The sequence below is a fragment of the Balaenoptera acutorostrata genome, chromosome 20 (assembly GCF_949987535.1).
Source record: "Balaenoptera acutorostrata chromosome 20, mBalAcu1.1, whole genome shotgun sequence".
Taxonomy (NCBI): Eukaryota; Metazoa; Chordata; class Mammalia; order Artiodactyla; family Balaenopteridae; genus Balaenoptera; species Balaenoptera acutorostrata.
Window position 1 is genome coordinate 20082137 of NC_080083.1, and position 17728 is coordinate 20099864.

The window sequence follows — 17728 nt, forward strand, 5'->3', positions numbered from 1 at the left end:
CAGGGGTAGACCTTGATCCCTCACTCTTCTACATCAGTGAATACATGTGCCCGTTCATTAGTGCCCTCATTCACAAACTTGTACCCAGGATGACTCTGGGCTGGATCCAGGAGCTCTGTGGTGAGACCTGGGATTCAGAGGCAGAAGAGGAGCATCTGTGAGCGACCCGCTGTCCACCTAAGTGGACATGCCTGGCACCCAGCGCTCTGCTCACAGCCTCAACTGACCCTCACATGGTCCTAGGAGGCACAGATCATTATCACACCCACTTTGCAGTTGACGTCGAGGAATCAGAGATGCCTTGTAACTTGCTCAAGGTCACATGTCAGTAAATGCTCAAACCAAGATCCAAGCCCCGGTCTGTCTGACACCAAAGTCTGTTTTCTTAAAAACCATGCTATGTGCCTCCCAGATTCAAGGATGGATGAGAGTCACGGAAGGCTTCCCTGAGGAGGTGATCTCAGCTGAGTGTGGAAGGTTGATTCAGAGTCAACCAAGGGAAGAAAGAGGAACGTCAGACGTTCTGTAAGATTGCACCGGAGGCTGGAGAAGGGGAATAGAAATCTCTGAGTCTGGAGAAGGAAGCAGGACTCAAGCAAAGAAAAATGTTTCATGTGAAAAAGAGACTGGAGTGTATCTCAAAGGCAGTAGGGAGCCAAGAGGACTTCATTCAAAGAGGGAGCTGATCTGATTTGCATTCTAGGAAGGCCCCTCTTGCTGCAGTGGGGATTGGATGGAGGTAAGGTTGAAGGCAGAGAACTCAGCGGATGCTGTTACAGTTCTGAGCAATTACAAGACAGAGACAGCAGGGACACAAAGTATGTTTTGAATTCTGACATGTTGCAGATGTGTTGTTTCTTGCAAGAAACACATCCTGAAATGTAGTCCTGGCCTTACCGCAGTTTAGAGTCTAACTGTGCCTACCATTCCCCCATTATTACTCCCCCTGGTGCTCCAAATGAGCAGGAATTACGGCACACTGGGGCTTGGGAATCAGTGTTGAGGTTGGGGAGGAGTGGCAGGGAAGCAAGGTAGGCAGACAAACACACCTGTGTCGTAGCCATTTCATCTCATTAAACTGTATGTTCATGAGAACTTCCGTGCATCGATCAAATATAAAATAAAGTGAAATAAAGATTGAAACGCTATGACCTGGACCAAAGTATCTTGTGCTCCATCCCCTATCTGCTCTCATTTCCCCAACACCCAGAAAGACAGTTAATGGATACCATTTTTTCTGTATTTAGTTCTTCTCGCATAAATTTCCTTAAGCCCCTGGCAGCAATTACCACTTGTCTGCTAGTGTGTACCCGCTGATGACAAAGAGAGTGAACAACAGCAAATAGATATTAAGGGGAGAACTTGAAAACCGTTGATCTGCTTAGTCTGACAGCCTGTTGTTGGGTTTTGTCTTCGGGGGGGTTTGTTCGCCGGCATGTTTCCTTTGGGTTGTGACTGGAGAGCACACATATAATAGAGTCATATTTTCTGCTGGTAAAATTGTTGCTGGTTCTCTTGACAGAATGGAATCTATCAAAAGTTGCAGGCGCTCTGCATTGGGCCCCCAGGCATCCAGAGATGCCGTTGCCAGAATGAGCCTGAGTTTTCTGTTTGGGTCATTGGATCACATTATTTCCTGGCACTTGGGGCATGCAGCATCTCGGTGCCATTACCTGAGCCCAGATATCCAATCCCAGCAAAGTGACTTGGACCTGGCCATTCCAGCCCATTAACCTATGGGCAGGGTTGAGAAAACCACACCCAGCACAAGTCAGCTCCGGGGGTCTGGATGGATGGGCAGAGGATGCCATGGAAAGATCCCTGGTGGAGGAGTTAAGAGATGTGGTCTGTTGCTACCAAGTGACCTTGGACCTCATTTTCCACATCTCTGAAAGGTAGAGATTGCAAAAGGGGCAGAGAGAACCAAATGATTTCAAAGTTCTCTTCCAGAAATTGAGGGTGTTGGGAGGAACCGCCTCCCGTGGGAACAAGCACTGTGTCACTGTGGTCCCTAGTGCCCAAGGAGGACTCCCTCCTGCACTGGGGCTGACATGACAGAGACGATGATGCTGGAGCAATCCTGGGAGGAGAAGCTGAAGGGAGGTCAGCTCTACTGACAGGGCATCCAGCGTGAAAGTGAAGGAAGCTTCCTGTCTAATTCAGTGCCCAGTTTTCAAAAAACAGAAACAGCAACAAAAAAATAAAAGAAAGGTATCACTAATCCCCGTGCCTCTTATTCTAGAAGATGCAGACTGAGAGTGTGTTTAAAGATCTCAATCAGGGTTCTCAATCTCAGTACTACTGACTGTTTGGACTGGACACTTCTTTGCTGTGGGGCTGTCCTACACCTTGTAGGATGTTTAGCAGCAACCCTGGCCTCTATCCAGTAGATGCCAATATCTCCCCAAGTTGTGACAACCAACAATGTTTCCAGACATTGCCATATGTCCCCTGGGGTAGCAAAATTACCCACAGTTGAGAACTACTTTTCTAAATGGATGATCAGCCTCTTGGGAACCTCGGTTTGTTCATCTCTCAAATGGGATAACAACCGATCAGCTCAGTTCAGAGTAAGCATGGGAAATTGAAAAGAGTTCCTCAGTGAGAAGTCTTGCTGCTGTTCCCATGGCTGAAGTGAGAGTGTCCACCTCCAGGGGTCAGACGAGAGACACCGTCCAGCAACCAGTTGCCCGCCCTTGCACTGGTTCACATGCCAAGCACCTGATCTGCAGTTCCCAGTGCCCCCAGCCCGCATCAGTGACTCAGGCCTGCCCTGCGCCACTTGGGCCAAATCATCCCAGCTTCTCTTCTGAGTGTCAGACAGAGAAAGGATACTAATCGGCCAGCTGGCTGTGCCAACAGAGAAAGGAGCCCTGCTTCCATCCATCAAGCGTGGCTGTTTTTAATAAGGAAAACAGGGAGAGCTCATCTTCTCTCCGGGAGAGCAATGCGGCCCTTTGCCAAAGCAGTTCAGTTCTTCTCGAATCTTCTAGAGACATGAAGCCCTGGAAATCAGTGGTGCAGTTTTTCTTTGTGTCTTTATCATTGATCACTGTGGACTGTGGTCATGGGTAGAGGGGAAGACGATCTACAGGGTTGGGAGGGGAGAGGTAGTTATTAGCTTAACCTCTACTGGCCTCAGAATGACCTATGCCCCCACTTCCTGTTGGGGATCAGAGGCCGTTGACCACCTAACGTAAGTGGGGAAAGGATGGCAGAAGGGAGCTGGTGTCTGAGTGCCAACTACGTGAAGGCACGATGCTGGATTTTACATGTGTTATCTCAATCCACAAGCAAGTCCAATGCACATTAATAATTTTGATTTTACAGCCTAGGAATCGAAATACAGAGAGGTTGAGTGACTTGCCCGGGAAGCCTGGGGAGTCAGCATGCACACGCGGGGGCTGTCTGACTACAGAGCCAACTTCCTTTCCCTATACCTGCTGCCTTCTGATAAGGACACTGTTCCTCCAAAGAGGAGAAACAACTTCCCCGAATTCACACAGTTCTTCAGTAGACTCTTCTGAGGGGCTCACACTACAAAGTCAGTTGTCTTTATCACTGGTTGAGGTGCACAGTGTGGCATTTACTGGTGCAGGTGTGTGTTCTGTGGGCATCCATGCATGTGTGCAGCTGTGTGCACGTGCACACCCAGGAGTACGCTGTGCGGTGATGTAATTCTGGGGTGTGCATATGTGTTGAACGCGCATGCTCGGGGCATGTGCACATTTGAGCGTCTCTGTTCCTTTGAGGACAGCGGAACACGGGGTCTGAGAATCGCGCCCCAGGACTCCACGGTGCAAGGGTCAGCGGGGTGGGGGATGTGATCTCTCTACAGGAGAAGCTGCAGAATGAGCAGAGGTGCTGCACATGCTGCCCAGATGTGCCAACCTGCAGACACTTGGGCAGGTGTCCCGTGTGGACGGTTCTAATGATGTGTGTGCTCAGCTGAGTCAGCTGGGGCTGAGATCTGGGCACCTCTGTCACACGAATGGCCAGCTCCCATTCGTCATCGGCCTGGGATGAGCTTTCCCCTTATGGGCTTGTCCTCCCCTGTGCGTGTGTGTTAGCTGAGGGTTGTCACTGTTCGGAAAGGTCTGTGCTGTCTCCAGAGCCGGGGGTGGTCTGCCCCTCCTCCACTTCCCTCTGGTTGCTGATCGTGAACTAAAGCAGGAGGAACCTCTGACGCAGGCTCCTGTGGGGAAGACAGTCGAGTTAGGCAACTAGATAAACAACTAGTGGTTCTCCTCTAAGATGGGGGAGGGGGTGTGGAAGGGGATGCAGGCAACAGAAAGTCTGGCCAAAGGAGAGGTGTTTGTAAATAACCAAGTGGGCAAGGCAAGGAGCTTGGGAAGGTAGATGGGATGACAGGAATGGGGAGGGATGGATGGTCTGAGATCCCCCCTGCATACGTGAGCATAACTTGGTCCTTGTTATAGTAGGGAAAGAGCTGAGAGTTAGCCAACCCCAGGCCGGAGCCCCTTATCTGTTCCCATATGGCTGTGTGACCTGGGGTTAGTCATTTACTCTCTCTGGGCTTTAGAGTTCTGATTCTGCTTCTGCTATGGTACATGGAATGACCTGGAACCAAGCCAGGACTTAGCAAGTGCTCCATCAAGGTCAGCATCCTCGACGGCAAAGCGCTTCCAGCTCCTCAGGCTTACAACCAAGGGTCTAGTGAGTGTCAAGGACAGTTCAGGTAACACCTGCGGGAGTACCGAGTCCCGGGGGTTCTCTGAGCTCTGGTCCTCAGCAGAATTCCCACAGGCAGGTGGGTAGACGTAGGGCAACCCTCCTCCCTGGGCTGGCCTCCACCCCATGTCCACACTTCTCCCTCATTTTAGGCCACCTACTCAGAGGAGGACACTGGCCCACATGCTTTGCATGTGTTAATTTGTGCAACTAAGCAACCAACCTACAAGGGAGAGACAGTAAACCTCACTCTACAGATGAGGGACCCACATCTGTACGAGGAAACGAGTAGCACCTGGGATAACAATCCCACCACAGCAAGGCCCCCTCTCTATACCCCTCTGTGCGGCCGCCCTGCAGAGTCCAGCCTGCTGGTTACAGAGAAATGGTTAATGAAGGGCTCTGCACTGTAAACCCAGGAGCAGTTCCCTCTGCGCTGTCAACTACAGATATGAATTTTGTTTAGTTCAAAGACCTCATTAACGCCGGGGTTAGCAGAAGCAGCTTCACAGCTGATTCATCTTCAGGAATCAAAGACAGCCTGAGCCCCCTGGGCGGCCAGGGGCCGGGCGGCTCGGTGGGGCATCTCTGCTGCTCTCTTATCTCCCAGGTGCTCTACAGCCAGCACCAGGGCCACAGTTGCCTTTCCCGGGAGTTGGATCATGGAAGAGAATGAGGAAGAACGCTGTCCCTGAGACCTTTGGGTTCCCTCTGGGAATCTCCAGGGACAATATGCATTTGTGTTGGCCTCACCCAGGTCCTAACTACTAGACCAGTATAGACGGGTTGTTGAAGGTAGTGGCAACCACTGCCCAATGCTGGACACAAGGAAGGGGGTGCACGCTGTGGTCGCGGAGAGACCCAGTCCTGTCACTAACTCAGTGTGTGTGACCTTTGAGCCCCTGCTCAGCCACATGAACGAACTGATTCAGAAGTTCATCAAGGTCCCTTCCAGCTCGGGTACTGACATGGCCCAGACTGTCCAGGAGCTGAAACTGTCATGAGGAGGATAAAACATATTCATTCATGGAATTTGCTTTCATTAAGCGTCACTCACTGTGCCAGGTTTTAGGAATGCAGGGGCGGCTGTGTCCATATGCCTAAATACCCCTAATCATTTTAAACAGCATGAGATGAGAAGCAAAAACTAATAATAATAATAATGGTGTGCTATGTTATGTGAATTTCACCTCAATACAAGAAGTAATAATGGTGAATGACTTGCCCCAGATCAAAAAGGTACAAAGGGGGTTCTCCAGGTCTAGAAGCTGTGGCTTTAATTCCTAGTTCTGCCTGCAGCCCAATACAATCTAGCCCAATGTTCAGCACTTGGTAGGCTGAACAAAGATGTCTTGAAAGAAGGAGGGAAAGAAAGGAGTTGATGAGGGGAAAGGGAAGGGTCGAGGGAAGACAGGTCAGAAAAGAGGTTGGGGTATGACTGTCTTCTATTACAATAAGAAACTGAAGTTCAGTCAAGAGGTTAAGTAGCTCACCCGTACCACACTGGGAGCAACTGACAGATCTGAAGTGTAGAACAAGGTCCCCGTCGACTGGGGCTACTAGGAAAGACCTTATGAAGGCAGAGTGAGTAAGAAGGTGATGGTTGGCATTCAGCAAGTCAAAAAAAGCACAGTTGGCAAGGAGAGGGGCAAGGTGACCCGAGGATAAGGTGGGGGGTGGTTTTTCTTATATATTTCCCTTACATAGCATCATAGAGACTTGGGGACAGCAGCTTGGGATAATGGCATTAGGATCCTGGCTCTGCCACCTGCCAGCTGGGGGGCTCTCAGGAAGGCTGAGCCCTGGTTTCCTCATTTTTGACATGGAGATTATGGTACCTACATTCTAGGTTTTTCTAAGGATGAAATGAGATAAGGCATAATTCCTGCTCAATAAACATGAGCCCTTTCTCTTTCTTCTCTGCAAGCAGAGAGGATGGGGAAGAGAAGGGTGGGCTGCTCAGAATTCTTGAGCTTGGGGAATAAAGTCACACAGGATGAGCACTGCCTTTGTTTCTGGGGCTGATCCCCTCTTTGGGGCAGAGTCGGTGACCATCTATGCAGTCAGATTCAAGGGGTCTAATGCCCCTCCTTCCTGGGGGGCATATTCCCTACCCAGAAATGGTAATGAAATGCTGAAAGTATTCAAAAGCTTGGGCTGAGCAATCCTGCATGTGAGCACTTCTTTCCGATGGTAAACTTTTCTATATTTTATACAATATGGAAATTGCTTACTTCTCTCTAAGAAGCTAGACTATGGGTTGAGTAATTCTCCAACTAGAAGGAATTGGCAGCTAATACCAGAATGGTGTAACCATAGCAGAGCCTTCTAAGACATCTGGCTATACTTAGGTTTTTATTTCATTTTGTTTCCATAGCAGGAGTTCATTCTTTCAGGAAATACTTTTCGCTGCCATTATGAAGTTCAAAGTTAGTCTGTCCTGTATACAGGTACATGCCTGGTGAGGGAGACCCCGGATGACCATTTATTCTGTCAGCAGAAATGATTGTGTCCCAGTGACATTCCCCACACTGCCTTGGACACAGGGGGTACAAGCATGAGCAATTAAGGCGGGGTCCCTATCCTCAGGGGTTTACAGCCTCGGTCACCGGGGATCCAGGGCCCACATTCATGTACTGTCAGTGGAAGTCTGAACTAGCAGCATCTTTTTGAAGTGCATCTGTCCGTGTGTATCCAAAGTCTGCAAACTATTCATTCCTTTGTGGCACAAAGGAATGAATAGTTTGCAGACTTTGGAAACACACGGACAGGTGCACTTGCTTTGTGCCAATAATTCATCTATGCCGAGAAAATCATCTGAGATATTTTTTAAAAAGGTCCAGAAACCCCTGTATGTACAAAGGTGGGTATTTTTACATTAGACTTAACAGCATAAAGTTGAAAACAATCTTAATGTCCAATAATAGGGAGTGTTTAAGTAACTTAGGGTATACTCACTTTATGGGATGGAAGGGAGACATTAAAAAGACAAAGTTTCCGGAAACATGGGATCCGCTTAGGGCCCAATATTAAATGAAAAATGGAGGTTTCAAAATTGTTTATGCAGTAACATCACAGCTATGGAATATTTTTTTTCATATTGATTATGTGTTTTGCAGCTTTTGAAGCATATGGTTTCGCATGCATTACTTAATTTTGAGATTCATGGCAGCCCTTTCATAGAAGCAGTCCAGAGATGATTATTCCCATTCTAAACGTGAGCAGACTGAGGTTTGTTAAGGCTTATGCATCTAATAGCAAGAATTTCACTTGCATTAGAAATGCAGAGAGTACAGGAGAATCATTATGAAAACTTTATAAAACACATTGCCTTTTCTTTAGGCAAGAACTCTGAGCAGCCTGCCTCTTCCCTTCCCATCCTCTCTGCCTGCTAGAGGAGGGTAAGAGGGCTACCACTGATTGGGTGAAAGTAATAAGTTTCCACACTTGTCTTGTCTGCCTCCACTACCGCTTAGCTCCGTAGCAAGTTCTGTGCTTTCACTCAGGTACTGCTGTGACCAGAAATGGTTTCTTGCTACAATATATGAAATATTCCTGCACAGGGACCCTCAGTGATAACTGCCTCTGACTCAGCCTCAAGGACAAAAGCAATCAGGGGCAGGTGGAGACAGTGGTATAAACAAGGTGGCATTTAACTCTTTGTACACGCAGCCCCTCTCTACCTCTCCGGTCTCTCCTGCATTAGCCGGCTCCTTAAGCTCTATGCCTGAGCTGTACCGCCCTGCTCCTTGCTCAAGGACGTGGGACTTATATCTCACGTCCCACCTCTTCAGCCCTTCCTCAAGCTTTCTTTCTGCCCAGTATCTCATTTCTGTGATCTTTCCCTTGAAAGAAGCCCCTCCCTTCAAGGTCAGCAAAGATGAAGCCTCTTCTATGGCAGTGTTAGCTGCTCCATACTCAGCGTTCTCCGGACACTGTGTCACATCCTCTCTTAATATTTGGAGCACACTGTAGTCTGGTTTAGTTTTGTATTTCAGTGTTTCCCACAAGACTATGAACGCTCAGGACCAGAGAATTCCACTTCATCCTTACAAAGGCATCTCAGATATGTCTTTTTAATCCCAATCTTATAGACAAGACATAGGTGCAAATATGTATTTAGGGTAAAATAGCTAGTAAGTGGCAGGCCGATATTTGAACTCAGATCGACTTAGGTGTCCCCAGATCTTCCCGTAATACCCAGCCAGGCCTTCCATAGCTGAATGAATGAATGAATGAATGAATGAGTTAGTGACTAATCAAAGATATTTCTTAACAGTATCCCCTCCCTGGGCACCCATGCCCACAGGTTGTCAGAACTCAGAGAAGAGGCCTGGCAGAAATGGACTCAACATCAACTTCCAGAGTCTGTCATGGGTCTCTGCTACAGTCTGTTCTCCCGTGATAGAACCAGAAAGAACTTTCAAGATTATCAAGGTCACTGTTCTTTTTTACATTATCCTGTAATCAGGCGCTGATTTCCTTCTCAGCTCTCTTTCAGTCCTTCTGGTATTGTCTAAGGAGAAAGCCTCAAAGTGGTATTAATATGCCTCTTACAAGTCTCTAAACATTTGCTAATTTTCCTTTTTAACAAAGAGAGAGCAAGAGTTGGGCACAGGGCCTTGGCAGAAAACTTTTAGCTACAAGCTAGCAGCGCTGTTTTGTTTTCATTATAGTTATTTTTACAGTTACCTTCTATTTATGGTGAATGATAATATTTTACCATTCATAGAGTGATTTAAAGTTCCCATTATAAATACACACGTTGAAGGGTGAAAAGAGTCGATTTAAGGAAAAATATTGTATAACAAATAGTATAGGAGGCATGCGGATACAGAACAAATCATGCAAGTTTGGAAAGAACCCAACGTTCGGGAAAGGCTAGTTAAGTCCAACTACTTATTTTACAAGTAGAACAGAGGCCCAGAAAGGGCAAGTGGTTTGCCAGAGATCACCCAGCCAGCTCCTGGTTCAGTTTTCCCCACTTCCCTCTGCCAGGCATATCTCTCTAAAAGCTCTTTCTATATTTATGTTGTGACTATTAAAGACACTTCTGATGGTAAGGGGCATGGGGGTTGGGGATTGGTCAGGGGGCGCTGTGCTCTAGATCCCCCAGCGGTGAGCAGGCACCCCATGCTCTGGGCGGGGTCAGCAGGGCGGCAGGTATCTTGGCGGCATCACTGGTCACTCAGGGACTGAGCAGAACACAGGGAGGAACAGACCATTAGGAGCTTACAATGCAGAGGAACAATCAGAGATTATGAAACACAGCGTTAATAAAGACCACAAAGATATACCTAAGAGAGGAAAATGAGTCTCTCTGTCTCTGTAAATAAATCCAAGGCTTGCAAATAAAAACACGCCAGAAAAGCCAACTGCAAATGTACTCCTAGAAAAGGAGACCAGATGTCCCTGGAATCTTTTTAATTAAATTGTGAGTCAATTGCAAGCCAGAGGGTGGGGGCGCTGAGGGGAGTGGAATTTTGCTTTCTAAGACTGCCAGATGCAAAGTCCAACTTCCAGGATCATATATCCAGGGTGGAGGAGGCTTTCCAAAATTTAATTACATATTGCCTAGCAACTGAGGAGATGAACAGGAGTAAAGTTGGGGGACCTGGAGGGATGCATCAAAGCTGTTGATGCCCCAGGTTGGAGAACGCACATCGACACGAGGCTGTGGTCAGGAGCTACAGGAGGTGGTTTTAGTTACGTGAATTATAAGCCTCATTCTGCACCGCTTCCCTTGGGCTGACCAATCCAGGTTGCTGGATTGGTCAGCAGAATTAGGACCCTGCTTTCTTCACCTTTCACGACAGAAGCATCTTCTCTATTTGCATAAAAGTAATAGATACTCTTAAAAATTCAGCAGCATAGAAATATATAAGGAAGCAAGTGAAAACTTTCCTTCTGACTAGAGCCACTCTTAACATCTTGGTGCATACCTTTCCAGAATCTTCCATTCAGAGTTCACCTCTCCCTTTCTAGCCTAAATGAGATATTACTACATATTGTGTTATAATCTACTTTCTTTCCTCCAAGAGATGGTGGATTTTTTTTTTAACTTTTGCTTTATTTTTTTACTGAAATAGAACAAACATACAGAAAAGTCCACAAATAATGGAACCACCATTGAGAACAATACATAGACCACTGCAAGCCTCCCTCCCTCTCATCCAGTTCGCTCCTATCCCCTCCTAATTGCTACCACCTTCCTTCTCTCCAAGGGTAATCATTCCCCCAACTTCAAATGTATATTAGTTTTACCTGATTTTGAACTTCCTATAGAAGGAATCATACATTATAGATTCTTCTGTGTCTGGTTTATTTGCCCAACATTTTGTAAGACTCATTTATGTAGCTCTGTGTAGCTGCTCTTTATTTTTATTTGTATAGTTCTCTAACGTATGGTTATATAAGAATTGATTTATCCATCCTAATGTTGATGAACTTCTAGGCGGTCTTCAGTTTGGGGCCATTACAAATAGAAATGCTTTGTGCATTCCTTTTGGTACACGTATAAAGACCTTTCTCGGGTAAACAGGAGTGAAATTGCCACTTTTTAAAAATGTCTGTACCAAGGTACACACTCAACATCAGTTTATGAAAGTTCCTAAATTCATCCTTTTTAATGTCTGCTTCATGTTTTATTGTATGGATATCTTCATAGTGTTCTACTGATGGAAATTTTGGTTGCTTCCAATTCTACATACATATCTTTCTAAAAAAACAATGCTTCCATGAAAATCCTTTTGCATTTATCTTTGAGCACGTGCAGGATTAATCCTTAGGATGAATTCCTAGAAGTGAGATTTGGGGGAATCAAAGAGTACATGCATTTTAAATGTTGATCTTTCCAGGTTTCCTGAGTTTCCTTTCTAATTTCTTGCAATCCCATATTCCTTTTGGCTGTTCCTGAATTTCACCTTTCTGTTTTCTCCCTTTAACACTCTCCAGTTCCCAACTGTCCCATAAACTGTTGGACCCAGGAACGATCTCTCTACCTCTTGGGACAGCCTTGAATGAATCAGGTGAAAAGGTGAGGGCTAGAAATGCCATGGATCTAGACATCACGGTTCACGTGATGGAGATCACGGTTCACAAAGTCTACTCCAAGTCTTAAGAAGGAGCCAGTCTCTGAAATATGCTTCTTGAATTTTGTCCAAACCTCCCAAGAGCTTAGGGTAGGCAACCTTGGATCCAAAGAATATCATTCATTTGGATCTCAGTGATTTCTGGATGTGCGGTCCTTTGGACACATCAGTCACGTGGGAAGAAAAGAACCCATAAAGTGAATGCTGACATTCAGACACTTACTGAGAGCGTTATGCACCAGCTACTATTCTAGACCTTTGCTATCCAAAGACAATTACTATCTAGGAGACAGAGATTTAGGGAAAAAATTATGTGATGAAGATATGACAGTATAGAGGTTCCTTAAAAAATTAAAAATAGAACTACCATACAACCCAGCAATCCCACTACTGGGCATATACTCTGAGAAAACCATAATTCAAAAAGAGTCATGTACCACAATGTTCATTGCAGCTCTATTTACAATACCCAGGACATGGAAGCCACCTAAGTGTCCATCGACAGATGAATGGATAAAGAAGATGTGGCACATATATACAATGGAATATTACTCAGTCATAAAAAGAAATGAAATTGAGTTATTTGTAGTGAGGTGGATGGACCTAGAGTCTGTCATACAGAGTGAACTAAGTCAGAAAGAGAAAAACAAATACCGTGTGCTGACACATATATATGGAATCTAAAAAAAGAAGGTTCTGAAGAACCTAGGGGCAGGACAGGAATAAAGACTCAGATGTAGAGAATGGACTTGAGGACACGGGGAGGGGGAAGGGTAAGCTGGGATGAAGTGAGAGAGTGGCATGGACATATATACACTACCAAACGTAAAATAGATAGCTAGTGGGAAGCGGCTGCCTAGCACAGGGAGATCAGCTTGGTGTTTTGTGACCACATAGAGGGGTGGGATAGGGAGGGTGGGAGGGAGACGCAAGAGGGAGGGGATATGGGGATATATGTATATGTATAGCTGATTCACTTTGTTATACAGCAGAAACTAACACAACATTGTAAAGCAATTATACTCCAATAAAGATGTTAAAAAAAAAAAGATATGACATGTTATGTGAGCACAGAAGAGGGACCAAACACAGAAGCGACAGAAAAGGCTTAATAGAAAATTCATATATTTGCTGCTATATCTGGGTCAGGTTGGCTGAGGATTACCCAGTTTTAAGAGGGATACGAACATTATCAGTGATTCCTAGTTCCTGATCCTGTCCCCACTGGGACCTACATAATGATGTTTTATTTAGGCTATGTCTGTAAATCTTTACAATAACCTTATATATTTATCATTCTCTCCCATTCCTCAGAGGACGAACTTAAGGCTCAAAGAGAATAAAATGAACTTGCCAAGGTTGCAGAGCTATACAGTCAAGGAGAAGTAAGATTAGAAGTCATCACCGTCAAATTCCAAAGACCAGGCTCTTTCAGCATCCATGGGCCATTTTAATAAAGAGCCAAGCAAAAGCCCAATTAGAAAGGTTGTGAGATTTATTGTGAAGGCAGGCAGGCAATGCGACACAGAGAAGGGGTACTGCTCTCCATCAGGGAAGCTGAGGTTCCACTGGGGAGACGTCTCTTGGAGGGGTGAACACGGTGGTATTTTGGAGCCTCGTGGAGAGATCTTGGTTGCAGCTGTTCTGACAACTGCCTGAGGGCTTCTGCTGCCCCAGGTAGAAGCCATGGAGGTGGCCTTCCTGTGCTCACCCCTGTGTCCTCACACTCAGGGCATTCTGTGAGGAGCACCTTGACAAGGCAGATGGGAAAGTGCAAAGAGGGATGCAAAAGCCCCAGCTGTATCAGAGATTTGGCACGGTTAGCACCTCCTGAAAGCAGAACAGGGACACGGGATTTAGGGAGAGTGACACTAATGGCGCCTTCCCAAGGAGACTTATAGAAGGGGCAAAGCTGAGACTTGAACTTACATCTCCAGGCCCACGGTTTCCAAGTGAGGAGATTTTTCTACTGTAAGTCATTGAAGCTGTTTGCTCTTAGCAAGAGCTAGGGACCTTTTCCCTCTAAGCAATGAAAGTACTATTGATAGGCATACATTTGTATACTAATTAAATTTTATTTATTCATTTATTCACTTATTTGACAGATATTTATAGCAGGGGCCAGCAATTTTATTTATTTATTTACTTATGTGAATGGTTTTTTTTCTTTTTTTCTTATTAGTTATCTATTTTATACATATTAGTGTATATATGTCAATCCCAATCTCCCAATTCATCCCACCCCCACCACCAGCCCTGCCACTTTCCCCCCATGGTGTCCATACATTTGTTCTCTACATCTGTGTCTCTATTTCTGCCTTGCAAACTGGTTCATCTGTACCATTTTTCTAGATTCCACGTGTATGTGTTAATATACGATATTTGTTTTTCTTTTTATGACTTACTTCACTCTGTAGGACAGTCTCTAGATCCATCCACATCTCTACAAATGAGCCAATATGGTTCCTTTTTATGGCTGAGTAATATCCCATTGTATATATGTACCACATCTTCTTTATCCATTCGTCTGTCGATGGGCATTTAGGTTGCTTTCATGCCCTGGCTATTGTAAATAGTGCTGCAATGAATGTTGGGGTGCATGTGTCTTTTTGAATTATGGTTTTCTCAGGGTATATGCCCAGTAGTGGGATTGCTGGGTCATATGGTAGTTCTATTTTTAGTTCTTTAAGGAACCTCCATACTGTTCTCCATAGTGGCTGTATCAATTTACATTCCCACCAACAGTGCAAGAGGGTTCCCTTTTCTCCACACCCTCTCCAGCATTTATTGTTTGTAGATTTTCTGATGATGCCCATTCTAACTGGTGCGAGGTGATACCTCATTGTAGTTTTGATTTGCATTTCTCTAATAATTAGTGATGTTGAGCAGATTTTCATGTGTTTCTTGGCCATCTGTATGTCTTCTTTGGAGAAATGTTTATTTAGGCCTTCTGCCCATTTTTTGATTGGGTTATTTGTTTTTTTAATATTGAGCTTCATGAACTGTTTATATATTTTGGAGATTAATTATGTGAATGTTGATACAGTAAATAGTTCAACATTATGAGCCTTCTGGTCTCCATAGCAACTACTCAACTCTGCCACTGTATCATCATGAAAGCAGCCTTAGAGAATATGTAAATGAATAGGTGTTTTCTGTTCCAATAAAACTTTATTTACAAAAACAAATGACATGGGACATGGGGTAGCCACTGGCAAAAGAATAAAATTAGACCCCTTCCTCACATTGAATAAAAAATTAACCCAAAATGGATTAAAGACTTAAATGTAACAGCTGAAACTATAAAATTCTATTAAAAAAGTAGGCATAAATCTTTATGACCTTAAATCAGACAATAGTTTTTAGATATGACACCAAATGCACAAACAACAAAAGAAAAAGATAAACTGGGCCTCATCAAAATTAGTTTTTTTTATGTTGCAGAGAACACCATCAAGAAAGTGAAGAGAATCCACAGAATACGAGAATATATTTGCAAACCATATATCTGATAAGGGTATTGTATCCAAAATATATAAAGAACTCTTACAACATAATAATAAAAAGACAAGTCACAATCTGTATATCTTCTTTGGAGAAATGTCTATTTAGGTCTTCTGCCCATTTTTGGATGAAAGGATGCTCAACATCACTAATCATTAGAGAAATGCAAATCAAAACTACAATGAGGTATCACCTCACACCAGTCAGAATGGCGATCATCAAAAAATCTACAAACAATAAATGCTGGAGAGGGTGTGGAGAAAAGGGAACCCTCTTGCACTGTTGGTGGGAATGTAAATTGATACAGCCACTATGGAGAACAGTATGGAGGTTCCTTAAAGGACTAAAAATAGAACTACCATATGACCCAGCAATCCCACTACTGGGCATATACCCTGAGAAAACCATAATTCAAAAAGAGTCATGTACCACAATGTTCATTGCAGCACTATTTACAATAGCCAGGACATGGAAGCAACCTAAGTGTCCATCGACAGATGAATGGATAAAGAAGATGTGGCACATATATACGATGGAGTATTACTCAGCCATAAAAAGAAATGAAATTGAGTTATTGTAGTGAGGTGGATGGACCTAGAGTCTGTCATACAGAGTGAACTAAGTCAGAAAGAGAAAAACAAATACCGTATGCTAACACATATATATGGAATCTAAAAAAAAAAAAAAAAGGTTCTGAAGAACCTAGGGGCAGGATGGGAGTAAAGACGCAGACATACTAGAGAATGGACTTGAGGACACAGGGAGGGGAAAGGGTAAGCTGGGACGAAGTGAGAGAGTGGCATGGACATATCTACACTACCAAATGTAAAATAGATAGCTAGTGGGAAGTAGCTGCCTAGCACAGGGAGATCAGCTCGGTGCTTTGTGACCACCTAGAGGGGTGGGATAGGGAGGGTGGGAGGGAGGGAGACGCAAGAGGGAAGAGATATGGGGATATATGTGTATGTATAGCTGATTCACTTTGTTATAAAGCAGAAACTAACACACCATTGTAACGTAATTATACTCCAATAAAGATGTTAAAAAAAAAAGTAATGCCATTTAAGATTTATAATTTTATGACATTTTGGGGAAATAAATTTACAAGTCTTGATAAATAAATTTTTATCCAAGACAAGTCACCAAATTAAAGAATGAACAAAGAATCTGAAGAAACGTTTCTCTAAAGAAGATATATAAATGGTAAATAAGCACATGGGAAGATGCTCAAGATCAGTAGCCATTAGGCAAATGCAAATCAAAATCCACAGGAGATACCCCTTCACAATGAGATGGCTATAATAAAACAGAAAAAGAATAGCAAGTGATGGTGTGACACCACCTCTCAAACCCTCTGATGAAACTCTCATACCCTGCTTGTGGGAATGTAAAATGGTGCAGTTATTTGGGAAAACATTCTGATGCTTCATCCAAAGGTTAAACATAGAGTTATCATATGACCCAGAAATTCCACTTCTACATACATATCCAAGAGAAATAAAAACATATTTCTATATAAAACTTGTACATAAATGTTCATAGTAGCATTATTCATGATAGCCAAAAAGTGGAAACAACCCGAATGTCCATCAGCTGATAAATGTAAAATGTGGTATAGCTATACAACGGAATACTGTTCAGCCATAAAAAGGAATGAAATACAGATACATGTTATAACATAGGTGTACCTTGAAATCAATATGGTAAGTGAAAGAATCTAGTTATCTTGCGTGATTCCATTTATATGAAATGTCGGGATTAGGCAAATCTATAAAGACAGAATTCAGATTAGTGGTTGCCTAGAGCTGTGGGTGAGGGCTTAGATGCAAATGGGAGTGAGGGGCTGTGGGATGCCAGTGTTAACTGCACATCCCTGGAGCTAGGCCTCCTGGATTTAATCCCAGCTGTGTGACAGCAAGCTACCTGCTGGCTCAGTTGTGCCTCAGTTTCCTCCCCTCTAAAATGAGCAGATGGGCTTCCCTGGTGGCACAGTGGTTAAGAATCCGCCTGGCAATGTAGGGGACACGGGTTCGAGCCCTGGTCCGGGAAGATCCCACATGCCGCGGAGCAACAAAGCCCGTGTGCCACAACCACTGAGCCTGCGTGCCACAACTACTGAGCCCACACGCCATAACTACTGAAGCCCACACGCCTAGAGCCTGTGCTCCGCAACGAGAGAAGCCACCGCCATGAGAAGCCCGCACACCGCAACGAAGACCCAACGCAGCCCAAAATAAATAAATAAATTTATAAAATGAGCAGAACCGTCCCTATGTCACTGGGAGATGCAGTGAGTGAATACACGCAAAGTTGTCAGAGCAGCGCTGTCGCTGGGCTTTGGGATTCAGGGCTGGCCCTCGCTAAAGCGGGGGCAGGAGGCTCTCTGCTTTGTGGTTGACGGGTCATGTCTCCCTGGGGGATCCGCTGCCCCTGCTGGACTG

The 17728-nt window shown here is 44.6% G+C and overlaps 1 protein-coding gene across 1 annotated transcript in view; it reads right to left on the reverse strand.

The window, feature by feature from the left end:
- The window catches only part of ASIC2 (acid sensing ion channel subunit 2), a 1041202-nt gene that overhangs the window by 772865 nt on the left and 250609 nt on the right, over nt 1-17728 (reverse strand). The window lies entirely within an intron of this gene.